The sequence below is a fragment of the Pinus tabuliformis genome, chromosome 7 (assembly GCF_031772625.1).
Source record: "Pinus tabuliformis cultivar Carrire ecotype Pingquan chromosome 7, CPIR1, whole genome shotgun sequence".
In the NCBI taxonomy this organism is placed as follows: domain Eukaryota; kingdom Viridiplantae; phylum Streptophyta; class Pinopsida; order Pinales; family Pinaceae; genus Pinus; species Pinus tabuliformis.
In genome coordinates, this window is record NC_142293.1 from 664,499,913 (window position 1) to 664,520,446 (window position 20,534).

General features: G+C 36.8%; 1 protein-coding gene across 1 annotated transcript in view; it reads left to right on the forward strand.

Annotated features, from left to right (window-relative positions):
- LOC149249197 (NADH dehydrogenase ubiquinone 1 beta subcomplex subunit) overlaps positions 1-13,257 on the forward strand; it is a 30,339-nt gene extending 17,082 nt beyond the window's left edge. Inside the window, exon 4 of the mRNA XM_089458650.1 lies at positions 12,790-13,257. The gene's annotated coding sequence lies outside the window, so the exon portion shown is untranslated. The remainder of the gene's footprint in view (positions 1-12,789) is intronic.
- Positions 13,258-20,534: the final 7,277 nt, after the last annotated feature.

Below are 20,534 nucleotides of genomic sequence, written 5' to 3' on the forward strand. Positions count from 1 at the left end.
ATGACAAATAAATCCTAAAGACTCTCAATGGGAGTCTTGACTCAAAAACAAAATCCCTTGCTCATGAAACCCATGAAGCAAGTCAATATAATAATTTCATTTTTCCTATTTACATCTCATTATATTAAATCATAATTACATGTCATTATGAAGACCGAACCTAGTTACACTCTGCAACAATATTAACAACTATAAGTCTAGAAGATGCACCTTTATCTGATGTAACGGATGGGAGAGGTCAGCTGAGCAACATGGAGAGGGAGACTCCCCCGATTGAGTAGACCGTAAGGAGTGTCAAGGCAAAGCTAAGAAGTTAGAAAGCCAACAACGAAAGATTGGTCAAGGCCCAAGAAAGGCAAGAAGAAGTCAATGTTGCTATCTTACAGAGCCTTTCAAAATTACAGAGGCAAGGACAATATGGACTAGGAGTTGGTCTTAGAAATAAACAGAGATATAGGGAAGCGAAGGAAGAGACAAATGGAGCAGATGGAAGTCGATCTAGGAAGAGCTAAGTCACCTAACACGGGGATTCGGGATTCGTAGGATTCGGGATTCGTGGTGTCGGATTCGGACACGTTGACCCCCTGGAATAGGACACGTAGGATTCGTTATATATTATTTTATTAATATATATATATATATTAAAAATTAGATATTTCTTACACAAATTTTAATAATGATACAAATTTATTGATTTCAAATATAGATCTTCATCTATAGCTATTAGCATGCATAGTACATACAAAATTAAAATACATTTCAATCTATTATCTATTTCTTATGCTTGGCCCTCTTGCCACCAGGAGAAATGTCTAATTTTTTAGTCTTGTTGGAAAATCGGGATCTTTGTCATTAATATCACCCTCTAAGCATTAATATCCAGAGGTATCTTTGTCATTACCTCTGTATCTGTATAGGGATCTTTGTCATTAATATCACCCTTTAAGCATTAACATAAGATAGAACAAGCATAACATGTCAAGTCAAGATTTTTTAGTCTTGTTGGAAAATCAGGATCTTTGTCATTAATATCACCCTCTAAGCATTAATATCCAGAGGTATCTTTGTCATTACCTCTGTATCTGTATAGGGATCTTTGTCATTAATATCACCCTTTAAGCATTAACATAAGATAGAACAAGCATAACATGTCAAGTCAAGATTTTGTTTGAGTGATGCGTACATTTTTAGGAGGGTCATGATACAAGAGTTCGACAACCAATGTCACTAACATCAAGGTACATAGAGAGATTGGTGCTCTTGATTAAATACGAGTTCCATACCCTAATACATGACAAAATTCAATGGAAACATTGCAATCCCCCAATCCTAAAATCCTGAAAAACTGATAAGTCTGCTGGATTTTGAATGAAATCTAAAATTCTACTTTCTCCATATGAAATCCAATGAGGTCGGAACCACTCTCAAACATCCTGAGTCATTTCATGGTAATGTTAAAAATTTAAGTAAAAGGATGAAAATGAAGATTAAGGAGAATGTCACTTTTACTTTAAGAATTTAACATTACCATGAATAACATATCAATACTAGGGCCTAGACTTGATCATTAAGCTGCCAAAACGCTTGCCAAATGAAAATATGAGTGGCTGAAATGACCAAATGCGGCCTTTTCATACCCGTGCAGGTCACTTTTGCCGCCTAACGAGTCCTGGAAAACAGGACACGCTGCCAAAATCGTGACACGCAGTCGGATTCGACGTGTCATGGTCTTTGGACACGAATCTCGAGAGAATCGTGTCGGACACGATGGATTCAGGATTCGTGGGGCCTATAGGACGAATCCGGTTATCTAGAGGAAGAGGCATAGATTGGAAAGTGATGATACAATAAATTGAGGTAGTCTAGTAAGTACCCCTTAGTGCTGAGTTAGTACACATAGACAACATTTTGATTCCCCTCCAAGGAAGCGTTATCATCATTAGAACAGGAAGGAGGCAAATTACATGCTGGAAGAGTTCAAGAAGGAAAAACCCCCTACGTTTGACGGAGAAATGAGGAAATTTGAAGATGCAGAAGCCTGGTTGTTGGGAATGAGGAAGTTCTTCAGGATTCACAATTATTTTGAGAACATGAAGGCGAGGGTAGCCACATTCATGTTAAATGGAAAAGCTGATATGTGCTGGGAAGATGTGAAAAATATACAAGAAGAAGGTCTGACTTGGGGTGAATTCGAGGAGCTTTTTCGGAAAAAGTACTTGTTAGAGAGATATAGGATAGCAAAGCAAAGGGATTCTATGAGCTCAGGATGGGACAAATGTCGGATGATGAATACGTCACCAAATTTATAGAGCTGCTGTGATATGTACCCTACCTAAAGGACGAGAAAGCAAAAGTCCAAAGGTTTATCAGTGGACTACCCCGGTCTTTCAAGGATCGCATTGAATTTGATGAACCTCAAACATTAGAGGATGCCATTAGAAAATTGAAGCATTGCTATGAGCAATAGAGACGTAGGCCATAATTTAAGGGTGGTTGGAAGCCAAAAAAGTAACAGGAAGAATAAAGAAAGATGGCATAAGAAAGGAAGGAAAATGCAAACCACAGGTAAAAAGGAAGGTGCAACCTCAACCAACACGGATCGACCTCAATCAAAGTTCAAACTGGTAGCGAAAGGGTATGTGCATCAACCTATAAGAGGAAAAAATAGATCAGATGATAAGAAACCATCGCAATGTTGGACATGTGGAGGAAGTCATCGTAAGATAAATTGCCCACAATGGAAGGATTCCAAGCCTCAAATTTGCAAGATACAAGATGCTCACACAATGGGAGATGTAGCCCAGAGTATACCTAGGATATATGCTGTCGTGGACAACAGACATGCTGACGATCATGCCTCCATCATTGAAATGGAAGGTAAAATTTGTAACCAAGTTGTCTCTATTCTAATTGACCCTCACTCCAATTACTGTTATATTAGCCCTGAGCTAGTAGATCATTACCAACCAGCTAGAGAAACCCATCCGGAAGCGTGGCTGGTCCAGCTAGCCACAGGGACAAAGCAAAGAGTAAGGCAATGGGTAACATCGTGTGCATTCGGACTCAATGCCATGGCAACCATAACCAACCTTAATCTGCTTCCCTTGGGTGCATCTAACATGCTACTGGGCATGGATTGGATAAAAGTAGATTGTTACAAGAAGGCTATTAAATGCTTAGACAAGGATGGGGAAAGGAGAATGTTACAAGGCGAAAGGAACCTACATCAGTGAGAATAATCAAAGCTATGCAAGCTAAATGTAGCCACTGAAAAGGGTGTACCCTACTTTCCGTACACATTTCTAGTAATGTAGAAGCTAATAGCAGTGCAAGAAAAGAAGACAGTGAGGTCCTAGATAGATATCCTGTTCTATATCAAAATGTATTCCCTCTAGACATCCCCAACTTGCCCCCTCACAGGGTGGTAGACTTTCTATCGAGCTAATGCCAGGGGCAACATCAACATCTAAGGCACCCTATAGGATGAGTACTCCCGAGTTTGTAGAATTGGAATTACAATTAAAGGAGATGCTTGATAAGGGCTACATAAGACCAAGTGTGTCTCTGTGGGGAGCACCAATATTATTTGTAAAGAAAAAAGATGGCACGTTTAGATTATGCATTGATTACAAACAATTAAATAAGGTGACCATAAAAAATAGATACTCCTTGCCACAGATTGTTGATTTATTCGATTAGTTGAGAGGAGCAATGATCTTCTCCAAATTCGATTTGAGATTAGGATATCATCAAGTGCGCATCAATGCGGACTCGAGGAGGATATCCATAAGACAACCTTCCAGACAAGGTACGAGCACTACGAGTTTGTGGTGGTGCCCTTTGGGCTTAGAAATACCCCTGCCACTTTTATGTGCCTAATGAACAACATGTTGTGCCCTTATCTGGATAAATTTGTGATTGTCTTTGTCAATGACATATTGGTGTATTTAAGAACCAAGGAGGAACATGAAGAATACTTAGCAACAATACTATAGCTATTGAGGGAACATAAGCTCTATGCAAAATTGAGCAAGTGTGATTTCTTCCAATCCCAGATCCATTATTTGGGACACACAGTCTCCAAGGATGGGATAACAATGGATCCAAAAAAGATCAAAGCCATAATGGAGTGGCCAACATAAAAGAATGTAACAGAGGTAAGATCATTCATGGGATTGGCTGGTTACTATAGGCGATTTATTAAAAATTTCTCTAGGATAGGTTTTCCAATCACCGCCTTACAAAAAAAGGGGAAGAAATTTGAGTGGACATGTTAAAATTGGCAACTAGGGCCAAACTCCATGTGGGCCATCTTATTTATGGCAGCTGATATTTTTCTTGGACTCCTCTCATCGAGATGTGTAGGATTGATCTAAAGATCATCCGATTTCGATAAGTATTCATGGAGATATGAATTTATTTGTGTTATGGGACAATTCGTCAAGGTCGGCCAACAACCAAACTGCCCCCACTTGTGTTCCACGTTTTAGTATAAATACAAGCGCCTTACAAGTCATTTGGACACAAAACTCTCTTGAGATTTCTTCTTCTCCACTTGTTTTGGGTTTTAGTGGAAAAAAGAATCTCTAAGGGAAAAACGCAGTCCTAGAGGATGATGCCCTAGCTCATGAAAGCCCTATGCATAGATCTAGGACGCTGTTATATTAAGAAGCAGACATGCCCTAATCCTCTTTGCTGTCATAGAAGACAACCCTTGTCTAATACGCTGTCCAAAGGGAGACCCTCACCGTTGTTATGACGGAGATTGAAGTAGGCTCCCTCGTTGTCGTACAAGGGTTTACTATATGCCCTAAACTGCTGTGCGTTCAAGCCCTAGCCCTAGTTGCAAGTCTAATTTGAGGCCACGACATGGGAGGCTAGGGCAGCATGGGTTGGAGGACCGTTTCATGGGTTGAACAAGGTCCGAAGTGCTGGTTGGAGGGCCGAGGGTTTGTTCTTGAAGGCCAGGATAGGGAAGATAAGTTTCAAGGCTGTTTGAGGTGGTTCTTGGGTGGAGAAGCCTTGGGAGAGGTAATGTAGATTGTTGTGGTTAGGCTGCAGGCGTACTCACTGTTGAAGGGCAACGTAGGCTATATTGAGGGCTGTTCATGCCCAGAACAAGATCAAGTCATGTGAGCATCACTCCTAGTATACGTCGCAGCTAAGGAGGGCTGTTTGGGTGATTGTTTTGGGGCTGCCAATATGCCCTACCTAACCAGTCACAGTCACAACAACTATATTGCAGACCTGAAATTGCAGTAAGACATAGTGATAGTGCAACAAGATGCATGGGCAGCATGATGCAATAAGGTGCATAAAGAAGCATGATAAATGTAATGACTGTTGTAGGCAACATGGATGCAGTTCAGAGCAGCACATAGGTATAGCTTGGTGATGATGAGCATGATGTGAATAGTGCAACAACAAAAGGTATTGAAGCAACATGTTGAAGTGATGATACATTGCAATATACATTGAGCACAATGATGTGTACACTCATGATTAGTGAAGCATGATGAGATGCAACATAGTGATGATGGGTGCAACATGGTGCAACACAGTGAGGTGCATCATGATGATGAGGTGCAACACAATGATAGGTGCAACATGGTGATGGAGTCACCTTGGAGAATCAGTTGAAGCAGCATGTCTTCAACTGAGTTCAGCTACATCATGTATCATCTTCTTAGAGATGATCTCTGCTCTTTATTTAGATAAGTCAAAGTGTTGACTTCTGTTGTATATGTATTCTCTCTCTCTTTGCACTGAACTATTGAAGAACATAAAAGAAGAATTGATCAAGGGTTTCACCACATTGGGGTTTGTCCCTGGCTAGCGCCAGATCTTGTGTCCTCTTGTCTTGGCTTGTCTTCTGCGATTTATGTTTATGTTCTATCTGCGATTTACTATTACGCTGATGTGATTGCTAATCTGGAAAAGATATTGAGCTAACTGTGAAAATTGAAATAAATTGCTCTAAGCATATAACATACCTAAACTTAACAGGAAAACTGAATATGCAACCAACTTTGATCAGTTGAAACAATTTCTCACTAATGCATGTCTTAAGGATTGCCGATTCAGACAATGACTTTGTAGTTTGCAATGATGCTTGCAAAGGACTCGGTGAGGTCTTAATGCAGGATGGACAAGTGGTTTGCTATGAGTCACGAAAGCTGAATGAACATGAGCTAAATTATGTGACGCATGACTTGGAGCTAGTTGCTATTATCCATGCATTAAAAATGTGGAGACATTACCTCCTTAGCAAAAGATTTACGTTAATGACTGATCATGGAGGATTGAAATACTTGTTTGACCAGCCTAAATTGAATGTGAGGCAAGCTAGGTGGCTGGCAACACTTAGCGAATTTGACTTTGAGATCAAATATATAAAGGGCAAGGAAAACAGGGTTGGCGATGCACTTAGCAGAAAAGTGCAAATAAATCATCTAACGACCATTAGTTCTTATGGAACTAACCTTGGGGAACGAATTATAGATGTAGGACAATATGATGAGTAATATCAACAGATAAAGGAAGAGTTACAACAAGCGGACAAGGGAGAGAAGAGTGAGGAATATCACCTCACAAAAGAGGGCTTGATCAAATTCAAAAATAGGATCTATGTGCCAAACAACAGTGAATTGAGGAGGCTCATACTCAAGGAGTTCCATGCCAAACCATATTTCGACCCTGGTACCAAAAAACTCGTTAACAGGAAGCAAGGTTTATACCATCCCTTACCAATACCCACTTGTCATTGAGAAGGCATTTCCATGGGTTTTGTGGCAAGTTTACCAACAACTAGGAAGGGACATGACTCCCTGTTTGTGGTAGTTGATAGGTTCAACAAGATGTGCGTTTTCATGCCCTTGTAAAAATGCAATCAAAGGGAAAGAAGTAACAAACTTGTTCTCTGAAATAGTCCGATGCACATTTGGGATTCGAAGGAGAATCATTTCAAATAGGGACACCAAATTTGTTAGTGCCTTTTGGATTACGTTGCAGGAGAAGATGGACACGATGTTGAAGAGGTTAACAACATTTCATCCACAAATAGATGGGTAGACATAATTAGTCAACAAGACTTTGGTGCAACTTTTGAGGGGTTACAATTGGAAGCATTCAAAGACTTGGGATGGAAGTATGATCTATATATAACACTCTTATAATGGAGTAGTGCACATTTGTACTAGTAGGTTCCCTTTTGAAGCTTGTTTTGGATATTTGCCACATTCACCTTTGGATGCTATATATAAATAAGGAGGAGTGAGCGAGGACCTCATAGGAGATGCATTAAGAGCATAATAATTTGTTGAGAAGATTAGGTAGATCCATTTGCAAGTACATGAGATGCTGAAGAAGTCATAGGAAAAATGTAAAGCTAGGCATGATCAACACAACATATAAGTCATTTTCATTAAGAGACATGGTATGGTTACGTTTGAACAAAGAAAGACTACAAGGTCCTGGTAAGATCAAGGCCATGTGGTATGGTTGTTTTGAGATGTTGGAAAAGGTGGAAGATAATGCCTATAGACTCAATTTACCCCCATACATGTGCATTTACCCAGTATCAAATGTGGAGAATCTCTAACTCTATGAGCCTTCCATGTTGGATGATGAGGAGGGGTAGCACTAGATGCTCAGGTAGAGTTGACAGAGGACACAATTTTGCAGACGAGGTCTAGAACTACAAGACAAGGGTTGCTTGAACTTTGGTAGATTGTTTGAAAGGACAATTTCCATGCAAATCAAAGTGGCACTCGAAGGAGAAGGTAGAGAGAAAAATTCCTTACCTCATTTAGTAAAGCTTTTCTCTAAATAGGGAGGTATGATTTGTGTTGGATCATTGTATTATTTGTCATCTATCTTGATGCTTACAAAGTGAAAAAATTGGAAGAATCAACAAGCAACTATGTTCCACCAAGACTTCAGGACGGGGGGGACTTGGGTGTAGGGAGATGCACAAGGGGTGAATTTAGTGGGGATGGGGGGTCACCGATATATATATATATATGTGTGTGTGTGTGTGTGTGAGATTCATATTCATATTCAATAATTAAAGCATAAATACATTGATCCATACTCATCGTTCATACTGATGCATACATCATTCATACTCATCACTGATCGATACACCACGAGATTCAATAATGAAATTCATTGATCCATATTCATCATTCTAGAATTTACATTGATTTAAAATTTAAATCCATTATTCATCATTCTAGATTCTAAATTGATTTAAAATTTAAATTAATCATTAATCATTCATCATTCTCGAATCTAATTAGTACTAACCAAAAAAGACTATAGTAGATATTGAAATCTGAAGACTGGAATAGTAAATTATTATAACTCAAAAATAGTAAAGAGTGATGAATCAAAGAATTATTTTGAGGTCATCAATATTCAAGTCTCAAAATTTGAATTTGAAAATTATAAATGGATAATGAGCATTGAAGGAGTATTACAGGGGAGGAAAGGCAACAATTAACTAGTAAGTCGGATAGCACCATGGGGTAAGTTGAGTAGAGGTAAGCTTGGTAAGTCAAATAAATGAGATAGGGATTGCAAATTAGTTTAGGTTTTGATATTTGTTATGCATTTTTCTTTTCAGTTTTAAATTTTAAATTTTTGTTTTGTTTTTATATATATATATATATATATATCTGTGTGTGTGTGTGATTCATATTCATATTCGATAATTAAAGCATAAATACACTGATCCATACATAATTGAATTAAATAATGAAATACATTGATCCATACTCATCATTCATATTGATGCATACATCATTCATACTCATCATTCATCGATACACCACGAGATTCAATAATGAAATTCATTGATCCATATTCATCATTCTAGAATTTACATTGATTTAAAAATTAAATTCCTTATTCACCATTCTAGATTCTAAATTGATTTAAACTTTAAATTCATCATTCATCATTCTCGAATCTAATTAGTTCTAACCAAAAAAGACTATAGTAGATATTGAAATCTGAAGACTGGAATAGTAAAATTGTTATAACTCAAACTCAAAAATAGTAAAGAGCGATGAATCAAAGAATTAGTTTGAGGTCATCGATATTTAAAGTCAAGACTCAAAATCTGAAACTGGAAATTATAAATGGATAATGAGCATTGAAGGAGTATTGTGGGGGAGGAAAGGCAACAATTAACTAGTAAGTTGGATAGCACCATGGGGTAAGCGCCGAGTAGAGGTAAGCTTGGTAAGTCAAATAAATGAGATAGGGATTGCAAATTAGTTTAGGTTTTGATATTTGTTATGTATTTTTCTTTTCATTTTTATTTTTTTTTTAATTTATTTTTTGTTTATATATATATATATAGGTATTTAAATATATTTAAATTTTAAGGGTTATTAGACAAAATTGATGGGACACCCAAAAACACCCCTTTTGGGGAAATGTGTCCCCCACACCGGGGAAACGTTTCCCCAGATGTCTCCCCGTTCTAGGTGCATGGGAAGTGTGAAGTGCGTGGACCCCACCTTGGGGGTTGTGTCCTGTGGAACACTGGCTAGCAAGGTCATTTTAATGGCGGGTTCCAATTTGGAGATTTGGGTTTCAAGAATCAAAATATTCCAAAGTCATTTTGAAGTATTGAGTGATGTTTTTTGGGTAAAAAAATGTTGCTTGGGCTAGACCCTCTAGCGGTGTTCTCTACACTTCGAATGGTTCAAGAATCACATCAGCTGGAGTTCATATGCAAAAGTTATGCCTTCCGTAAGTTGACCTATTGGGTTGGCAGTCATGGTATGAGCGGATGCCATCTCAGCCCCATTACTCATGCATATAGGGCTAGGCACGTGTGGAATTTCAAGAAGACTCCAAAAGGGCCACAATTGTAAGTCTAGTTTAGGGTTGAGGTGTGAAATCTTACCCCTAGTTGGCTGTCAGGATATGTTAAATATTGGGCCACTAAAAGGAGTAGGGCTTCCATTTGATGCTGTTGTTTTTTGTTCCATATTTGAATAGAGAAATTGGGAGAGGGAAATTAGTGAGCAGAACAAGGGTGGTTAAAATTTTGTAGCAGCCTTATAGGCCATAGGTCTCAAGTAACTCCATAGAGTACCTCTTCTTTTATACTTGCATATCTCCATACTGGAGAAAATGAGAGCAGAGCAGCCTCACCTTCTAGCTGGGTTTTTTTCTATAAGGGTTTCCAATGGAAAAATTTGTGTCTATTGTGGAGGGTGTGTCTGTTTTTTGTTCTATATTTCTCGCTTTTCTGCTAATTTATTTTAAGCATAAAAGTGATAATTAAAGAATCTGAGATCTAAAAGGAATTAACATTCACAGTGAAGATTCCAGTAATTTTATTAGATCTGTTGTGATGAACTGTCCCAGTGGAATATGCATGGTAATTTACAGATCAGGGAATCAGATGGGGATGTTCCACATCCAATGGAGACGTGTGGAGGAGATTGAGAGTGTGTCGCAACCACCACCTTCACAGAGACAGGTTGCTAGGGGAAGAGTCAGAAGATACCTCTTCAGTGTTCGCCTTAACCCTGACACCTTCCACCACAGCTCTAGTAGTTGTACCTTCCACCTCAGGTTCAGCCCAATAGTAGTGGCCTTTGTTTGTAAAAAAGCTAGATGGAATCATTTTTTCCTTAGTGCTGTAACCTTGTAGTATCTGGATGCCTCATGATGATCCATCTCACGATATATATTAATTTTTGCTTTGATGTGATTTTTTATCATCCTGTTAGGACTTGGGACAAATATCTTATTTCAGTATTGAGGTGTAATGTGCCAGTTGACATCTTATATGTCAGTTTTATTTTTATATAGAGCAATGTTTTTGTTTGATGTTGTTGTTGCTTGAGATGTTTAAAAAATTGAAAATTTGATTAATTTTGTATTTTTTAAAGTTTCCTGATATATTCCTCAACATTGGCAATAAGTTATATTTTGGACCCTCAACGATATATTTACTGAGATGATAAACATAACATCGGTATAAAGATGAATGAATAATGATGTTGCCTGTCTAAATAATTCTAAGGGGGCACCTTGGTGACTTTTCATGAAGGGCTATGACCATTTATTATTATATTATTTATTATGTCTATCTTGTTTTAATTTTATTTGATATTTGTTTATTTATTTCCTATATTTATTCTTTCCTAGTTATCTTTGTTTATGTATGTAACATAAAGACAGACTAATGGACATTTACTGCTCATCATCCCTCTTCTAGACAGATTTGTTGGATCCCTTTTTTGGTTGTGGGGGATGATTTGAGAATTGCCTTGCTCACCAAGATCGCTATGAGCAAATCATAAACAGATAAACTAGGTGATTGAAAAGTCATCAGTGGCTGTTGTGGACATCACGTGCCACAGTGAGAGTGAGGGTGCCTGACAACATAGAGTTATGAGCCCTGAACTTCGACAGTTCCAAATCAAAATCATTATACAAATATAGTCAGTTGAAAAACAATACCAGGAGACTGTTGTTCAAGAGTTTCAGATCGGTTCAGATTCCTTGTTGAAAAAGTATGGAGCCTCCCGACCTAGCCAAAGTGTGGTAGCATAGTAGCTTTTCTGGTATCCAAGATTTCACTCTTAAAAGTTAACATATACTGCATCTATTGTCATGCAGAGAATAAGATAATTGATATCCTAGTATGTGAGAATGATATTATTAGCTGCTAGCTTTGTCACTACTTATGTGCTTCAGTTGATTTATTAACAAACAATCCGTGACTCCAAATTTTGTGGTATGTGAGAATGATATGATTAGCTGATAACTTTGTCACTAGTTCTTGTGTGCTTTAGTTGATTTATTAAAAAACAATCTGTGACCTCAAATTTTGTGGCATGTCTTTCATGGATTAACCACAGAGCCAAATACAGGAATGGTTTGTTATTTGAGTAAAAGTACTTTTTAAGTATTTACCAATCTTAAGCCTCCTCTATTTCATTCTGATGGTGCTATGACTATTAGAGGTTATACCATGTAGTAACAGGCAGATCTACTCGTTATTGCAGTTGTCAACCCCATAGCAAATTGGGGATCTTCCTGTTACAGGGGATGCACCTGAAATGTTGTTGAATGATGCATGGTGTGTTCCCTGAGAGGCTGGGGTATGTCACCCCACACTTGGGTGAGGGATGGATCCACCTGGTGTTTGTGGCTGCACCCACTGCAGGGTGCATCACTCTGACTACTTATATCAAAACCTTTCTAAAACTGGTACATTATCATATGCTATTCACAATGTGATAAATTTTTACATTGGGATATAACTTTAATAAATGCAGGAGGTACTCTCCTAAACGATAAATGCCACCTATTTTTCTGTTGACTTGTGGGGAAATAGATTAGATTTTGGTGATGGCTTATTTGCCATACAAGGATCTTTATATAAAATAATAAAAAGCATAAATGTTAATTGCATATATGGACTATCTATTTGCATAATTAAGACCATGTTGCTTATCAATTATATATGTTGTTTGGGATTTTTCTTATCTATTTGGTTGTCAAGTGGATTTGCAAGGGGAAACTAGACTCATCTTTCCTCACGGCCTAAAAGCGAGCAATTTTCTTCCAGCCTTTGAAATCTCTCCCAAACAAATACTATTAGAGCTAAACAAAACACATTTTGCTATGGCAAGCATTCTTTCCATACTTGAAGATCTGTGAGATTCATGTGATTTGTGTCATGTTCTCCTTTTTTTCTGATGACTGTCACTTGATTTGAATTGACATGACATGCTTCCCACTGCGGTTTTGCAGGCTTCTCCTGAGATCAGAGCGCACATATAAAAAGACATGTTCATGTCTGGTTTATTGGTCCCTTGAGAATGATGGCCAAAATAATGTTCTTACATTTTTAATGGTGTGAGCAGTCAGCTTTGACAAGACTAGAATTTTCAGCTTTGGCTGGCTGCAAATAAATTTTATATTTATGAATTGACAATAGTTTTAGCATGCTTCCAAGACTTTTGGTTGGGATATAGCCTTGTTATTGGATAAAATTTCTTTATTAGGTGGGGTGATCTAAAATGGTTCCTTTGCGAATTTAGAAGGTTATGCATGCGAAGAATCTTTGGTGGGCTTGATTTGCAATTTTAGCAACAAGGGAGAACATGAAAATGTGACTCTGAAAAGTTTTCTTAGTTTATCTTTCAACTCTGACTTGCTTCTTCTGTACTACATGTCAAGATTCAATCAAATATAATGTCTAAGGTTTGCAATGGGATATTTTTTGAGATGTCTTTTATGGTAAAATTTACTTTATACTTGTACAAAGATGACAAATATTCTCTATGCAGCTTAATACATTTTCAAATAACGATAAACAGAGGTTTTATAACACATGCAACAGACAAATCTTCAGATACAATTCCTTGGATGCTAAAATTTGTGTTGGCTTTCTTTGAAAAAACTAGCCATCAAAGTTCTCAAGTGGCCACACACCAGTCTGAAATGATATGCAAACGATATGTAGTAACATTTTACTGAAGGTGCAACTACTTCACATTTAAATCTGGATACAATGATTTGAGTAGCTTGAAGGGCTTGAGTTTCAACAAATGATCAATGGTAATAGTTTAGACCATGTAATGTTGATTTGTTTTCGAGTTCCAATATAATATAATGGAAGACCTTTTTACAATGATATAGTTGCTAAAGTGGTTTTTAAGAAGTTAATTATTTGTTAATTATATAATGGAATACCCCTCTACCCCTTTCTCCTTATGCACCTTGTAAACACGTTGGTCATATGTTGATGGTAAAGTAGAGACTTCTTTGATAATCTCACAACTTTGTGTGGTGTGCCATAACTAATTTGTGCACTCACACCAACAGCTATGGCCTATTATTTCTATGCCTCAAGTACTTCTTTATCATGGCTTCATGCACTATAGGTTGCATATGCTCGCGATATAGAACTTATATAATCATCTATGCTCAACAGATGATGCATACAAGTTTAGGATCACATACTTTGAGAGCACATTAGATGACAAAGCCCTTCAGTGGTGGAGAATCCGATAGTCATGGTCCCATATATCTATACCTCCGATACTGCTTGCATATGGTTAAATGAACTTTAGGTTGCATATGCTCGTGGTATAGAACTATATAGTTATCTATGCCCAGAACTTTATAGTTATCTATGCCCAGCACGCAAGATGCATACAACTATAAGTCATGTAGATAGCTCAGTTTGGGGGTAGATCTCATGTAAGCACATAAACATGTAAAGGTAAATGCAATGTTTAATATTTAACATGTAACATTTTTAATTTAATGGAGGTCCTATTTAAAAAACTAATGTATAAATACAATATAAATTGGCGCTTTACAACTCAGTATGGGGATAGATAGCTCAGTATGGGGTAGATCTCACATAAGCACATAAACATGTAACATAAACATGTAAAGGTAAATGCAATGTTTAATATTTAACGTGTAACATTTTTAATCTAATGCAGACCCTATTTAAAAAACTTATGTATAAACATAATATAAATTCAAAATATAAAGAGGTAGATCTCATGTAAGCACATAAACATGTAAAGGTAAATGCAATGTTTAATATTTAACATGTAACATTTTTAATTTAATGCAGGCCCTATTTAAAAAACTTAAAAACTTACGTATAAACACAATATAAATTTAAAATATAAAGAGGTTTACGAACACTCAAAAAGGAGGTATGTTATTTTTCTTATTTTGGTTTATATTTATTCCATCCGTGTGGTAAATAAATAAAATTATAAATAAACTAAAGGTATGGTAAATAAATAAAAATATAAATAAATTAGAGATATGGTAAATAAATAAAATCTCTTTTTATATTTACTCCATAAACTTCTTTATATTTACAAAAACTGAAAAAAAAAGTGAAGCCTATGGGCTAAATGCCATGGGACAAATAATTATTAATACCATGGGCAAATTACCATGTTTATAAAATATGTATGGTAAATAAATAAATAAATATAAAAGAGATATAAAAAAGAATGTTAAATAAATAAAAATATATCAAATAGGTTTAGAAATCAACATCTAATTATATACCAAGCCTATGGGCCAAATACCATGGTTAATAAAATAGATGATAAATAAATATAAATAAAAATAAACTAGAGATATGGTAAATTAATAAAATATCTTTTTATATATACTCGGCAAACCCTTTATACTTACTAACACTCAAAAAATTAAGTTTTATTTAGGTGAAGCATATGGGCTAAATTATTGTTAATACCATACAAAAAAACATTATTAAGCCTAATATTAATATTAAAAGATTAATATTAATATTATTATTAAATTTAATATTCATATTAATATATTATAATATTAATATTATTAAAATTTAATAACTTTGGATGAATACAATAGTAATTTTTTATATTATAATATATATTAATATATCATAATATATATTAACTCTAGATATATGTGGGAGGGAAGAACAAAGACAGAGTGATAGAGGTGGAGAGATAGGGGGAGTGACAAGGGAAAGAGATAAATTGAAGAAGGAGAGGAGTAATGAAGAGAGAGAGGGAGAGGGAGACACAAAGATGGAGGGGGGAGATAGAGGAGAGAGGGAGGGAGATAGTGAGAGGATTGGACTAGAGAGAGATATGGGGGAATAGAGAGGAAGGTAGGAGAGAAAGGGAGAGATAGAGGAGTTGTGAGAGAGGAGAGAGGGAGGGATAACGAGATGGAGTTGGAGGGGGAGAGAGAGAGGGAGTGATAAGAGAGAGATTGAGAGAGGAGTGTATGTTTAGGGGTGAAATAAAGAGACAAAGAAGGAGAGATAAAGAGGAGGGGGGAGAGAGGGATATAGTAACATAGTTGGAGAGAGAAAGAGAGAGAGAAATGGGGGAAGAGAGAGGATTAGAGGGAAGAGAGGGATAGAGAGAGAAGTAGGAGAGAAAGGGGGAGAGAAGAAGAACGAGAGACATGACTTGAGAGAGAGGAGAGTGATGGTGGAAGAGAGGATTGGAAGGCAAAGAGAGAGAGAAAGGGAGGGATAGGAAGGGAGAGAGAGAGAAAGGGAAGAAGAAATACATAGAGAGAGAGGTGGAGAGAGTGTGTGTTTGGGGGTGAGATAAGGAGACAAAGAAGGAGAGATGGAGAGAATGGGGGAAAGGAGAGAGGAGAGAGGGAGGGATATAGTAACAGAGAGAGAGAGAGGATGTGAGGGTGGAGAGAGAGAGAGGGAAAGAGAGATGGAGTTGGAGGGGGAGAGAGAGGGAGGTAAGAAGAAAGAAATAGGGAGAGAAAGGTGGAAAGAGAGAGGGAGTGATAAGGAAGATGGAGAGAGGACAACAGGAAGGAAGACAGATAGAAGCGGGAGAGGGAGAGAGAGAGAGAGAGAGGAGGGAGGGATAGATAGATAGATTAGAGAAACAATGTATGTTTTGGGTGTGATATAGAGAGACAAAGGGAGCTAGAGATATATATGGAAAGTGGAGAGGGAAGAAGAGAGAGATGGAGAGAGGGAGGGAGGTACAAAGAGATTGATAGATATGGAGTGAGAGAGCATGTGTGTTTGAGAGGTTGAGATAAAGAGACGAAGAAGGATAGATGGAGGAGATATGGATATAGATGGAGGGGGGGAGCGGGAAGATTTCTTGCACTAAATGCATTGATTTCAATGTAGACGGTGATTTCTAATCCTATTTGATTGCTTCCACTAGATGCATTGCTTTTAGTGTAGATGTTGATTTCTAATGATATTTGATTGCTTGCACTAGATGCATTGATTGCAATGTAGATGATTTCTAATCCTATTTGATTGTTTGCACTAAATGCATTGATTTTAGTGTAGATGATTTCTAATCCTATTTGATTGTTTGCACTAAATGCATTGATTTTAGTGTAGATGGCGATTTCTAATCCTATTTGATTGCTTGCACTAAATGCATTGATCTCAATGTAGATGTTGATTTCTAATAATACTTGATTGCTTGCACTAGATGCATTGATTTCAATGTAGATGATTTTTAATCCTATTTGATCGCTTGCACTAAATGCATTGATTTCAGTGTAGATGGTGATCCTATTCGATTGCTTGCATTAGATGCATTAATTTTAGTGTAGATGTTGGTTTATAATCCTATTTTCTTATTTGCACTAGATGCATTGATTTCAGTTTAGATGTTGGTTTATAATCATATTTGCTTAAAAACTAGATGCATTGATTTGAGTGTAAATGTTGATTTCTAATCCTATTTGGTTGCTTGCATTAGATGCATTGATTTTAGTTTAAATGTTGTTTTCTAATCTTATTTGATTACTTGCATTAGATATATTGATTTCACTGTAGATGTTGATTTTTGATTTGATGTAATTGGATGTATGATGGTATATTAATTTTAAAGTGATTGGATTAACATTTTGCATTGATTTCAATGCAAGCACAAAAAATTATTGACAATTTACATTGATTTTTGTGTTAAAGTAATTCAACTTATTAATATTGGAGAGAAAGAGAGTCAAGGTAAACTGTTTACTACAATAGCTCGAGCTAAAGATTTAAATGGTTTACAATTTAACTGGTCCTTTTCATATAATCGATATGAAAAGATGACAATCGATATTAAAATATGACAAAAGTAACAAGGGTGACAATAAGAACAATAGAAGAAAATACTTTGAGATTAATCACAATGAAGACTATTTGTAATTGACTATATTCTTTGTATTCACATTTTCTATCATTCTAACACTATTACATTCACATTTTTTATTTAATTGTTTTTCATCATTAAAGTTATTAACAATATTTATCATCTCAACAAACTGAGGTAACTAAGAAAATTTAAAATTAAAATGACCAGAGTAATATGAGACATATTAACATATTTAAAATAATTATATTAATATTAGATGAATTTACATATTATTGATAAAATTAATCATATGTTCATTAGATTTTCTTTGGTTGCACATGACTGAAACCAGCGTAGATCCATCTTAACTCTGGATCTATCAAGCGTCGAGAGGGATCAAATCACTCTAGGTGAAAACTTTTCCTCAAATTTTGCACTCAAAAAAGGGGCTTTCACCTCGAGAGATTTGATCCCTCTTGGCGCTTGATAGATCCGAAGTTAAGATGGATCTAGGTTGGTTACATGACACAACTCTTCAATGGTGGGAGGAGGAGAATCCTTCATCCATTGCATTCTAGTATGTTTGTGGCAAATTTGGGTGTAAATGGGGTGTTGTGGTCCAAGTTCTGTTTTCATTGTTTTCAAAATGTTTCACCTAGTTATGAGAGTGCTTCATGTGATATGAAGGGTTCATGGTCCCCTAGCCCCTTTGTTGTATTTTGATTGATTTACATTTGGAGAACTCAATGGGTGTATGCGTACCTTAGGAATAGTGCAAGAGCGACACATTCTTTAATGTGTTAGTTTAACATTGTCAGCCCAGGCAGTAACTCCAAATCAATTCGTTTATTTCATTTAGGTTGGTGTTTATTATATACATGAGGGAGAGACTGTTCATTTCATCTGTCGGTGACTATTCGTATTCTCTATTATTTATTTACATCATTTTCAGTTATTCACCCAATCCTGATGATTAGGTGTCAACATTCCCCCCCTTAATTTGAAGGGATGTTCGTGAGTCCAAGCATTGTTCTGAATCTTTCAAGCTTTTCTCTTCCAAGCACTTTGGTGAAGATGTCTGCAATTTGCTCGTTCGTGGAACAATGGCGGAGATGGATTGTTTTGGCCTCAACATGATGTCAAATCAGATGATATTTAGTATTGATGTGCTTCGTTCGATCATGGAACTTTGGGTTCTTGGCAAACTTTATTGCAGAGGTATTGTCAATCATGAGTGGAGTTGATCGTACTTGTTTTACCTGCAAATATTCAAGAATTTTCCTGAGCCACACAATTTCTTTTGTTGCCTCAGCTGCTGCCACGTATTCTGCTTCTGTTGTGGAATCTGTTGGAACTGATTTTTGCGTGATCTCCAGGAAACAGCTCCTGATCCAAGACTCATAGCATATCCTGAGGTAGATACCCCAGTTTCTTTGTCTCCATCGAAGTTTGAATCAGAGTATCCAATCAAGCTGAAGTCGTCCACTTGTGTATACTTGATTCCAAAGTCTTGAGTTCCCTTCAAGTACCTTAGAACTCCTTTTGCAGCAGACCAATGTCCCTCACAAGGCTTTTGCATAAACCTAGAGAGGATTCCAACAACAAACGAAATGTCTGGTATGGTAGTAGTTAGGTAGTTGAGACTTCCTACAAGCTGTCTATACTTTGTTGCATCCTCAAATTCTTTTCCTTCAATAGATGTGAGCTTTAAGTTTTGTTCCATTGGAGTAGTAAGAGGATTGCATTTTGTCATGCCAAACCTGTTCAATAGATCTCCAATGTACTTCTTTTGAGAAAGAAATATGGACTTCGGATGTTGAATTACTTCAATACCAAGATAGTAATGAACATAGCCCAAATCAGTGATTTCAAAACTTTTCCCCAATTCCTTCTTTATGGATGCAATGTAGCTTTCGTTGTTCCCTGTAATCAAAAGATCATCTACATACACCACAAGATATACAATTGTTTTGCCAACTTTCTTGACAAATAAAGTTGCATCATCAAGATCATAATGTTTGAAATTGAGTTTCAGAAGATGCTCAGTTAGTTTTTCATACCAGGCTCGTGGTGCTTGTTTGAGGCCATAAAAGGATTTCACAAGTTTGCATACTTTATGTTCAAGTCGTTTCACACAAATCCTTTAGGCTGGGACATAAAAACATTCTCTTTTAGATCTCCATTCAAGAAAGCAGTTTTTACATCCATTTGATGGACTTTCCAACTGTTCTGAGATGCTAGGGAAAAAAGTGTTTGGATGGTAACCCATTTTGTTGTTGGGGCAAAAGTCTCCTCATAAGCGATCCCTTCCTTCTGTGCAAAACCTTTTGCCACAAGCCTGACTTTGTGCTTGTCAAGTGAGCCGTCAGCTTTATACTTGTTCTTGTAGACCCACTTGCGGCCAATTGGTTTGGTTCATAATGGAGGATCAACCAACTTCCAAGTGCCATTCTTTATGAGGGCATCAGACTCCTTTTGCATCGCTTCTTTCCATTCATCATGAGAAGCAACTTCTTTAAAGGAAGTTGGTTCAAAATATGTAGACAAATTCAATTCACAATCATAAGAAACATCCATATCAACAGGTGAATTAGAGTCATCTACATCACCTCCATTTTGCCGGTTCGAATTTCTAGTTCCTGTCTTTCCAACCTCATTAGGAGGAACACTTTCAAGTGTCTTTATCAGCCACTTTGGAGGACCTTTCTCAGATGGTCCAGGCTGCTTCGTTGATTGAGTTGGGACTGAATCAAGATTGAGTCTCCCAATTCTATCAATCACATCACTTAAAGCATCTTTTGTTGTTGGAGTTTCATGCGGGGGAGAGAGTGCTTCAGAAGAAGATTCCACATGTTGTTCTAGTATAGGAATCCCCCCTTCAAGATGTGGACTCTGATTATC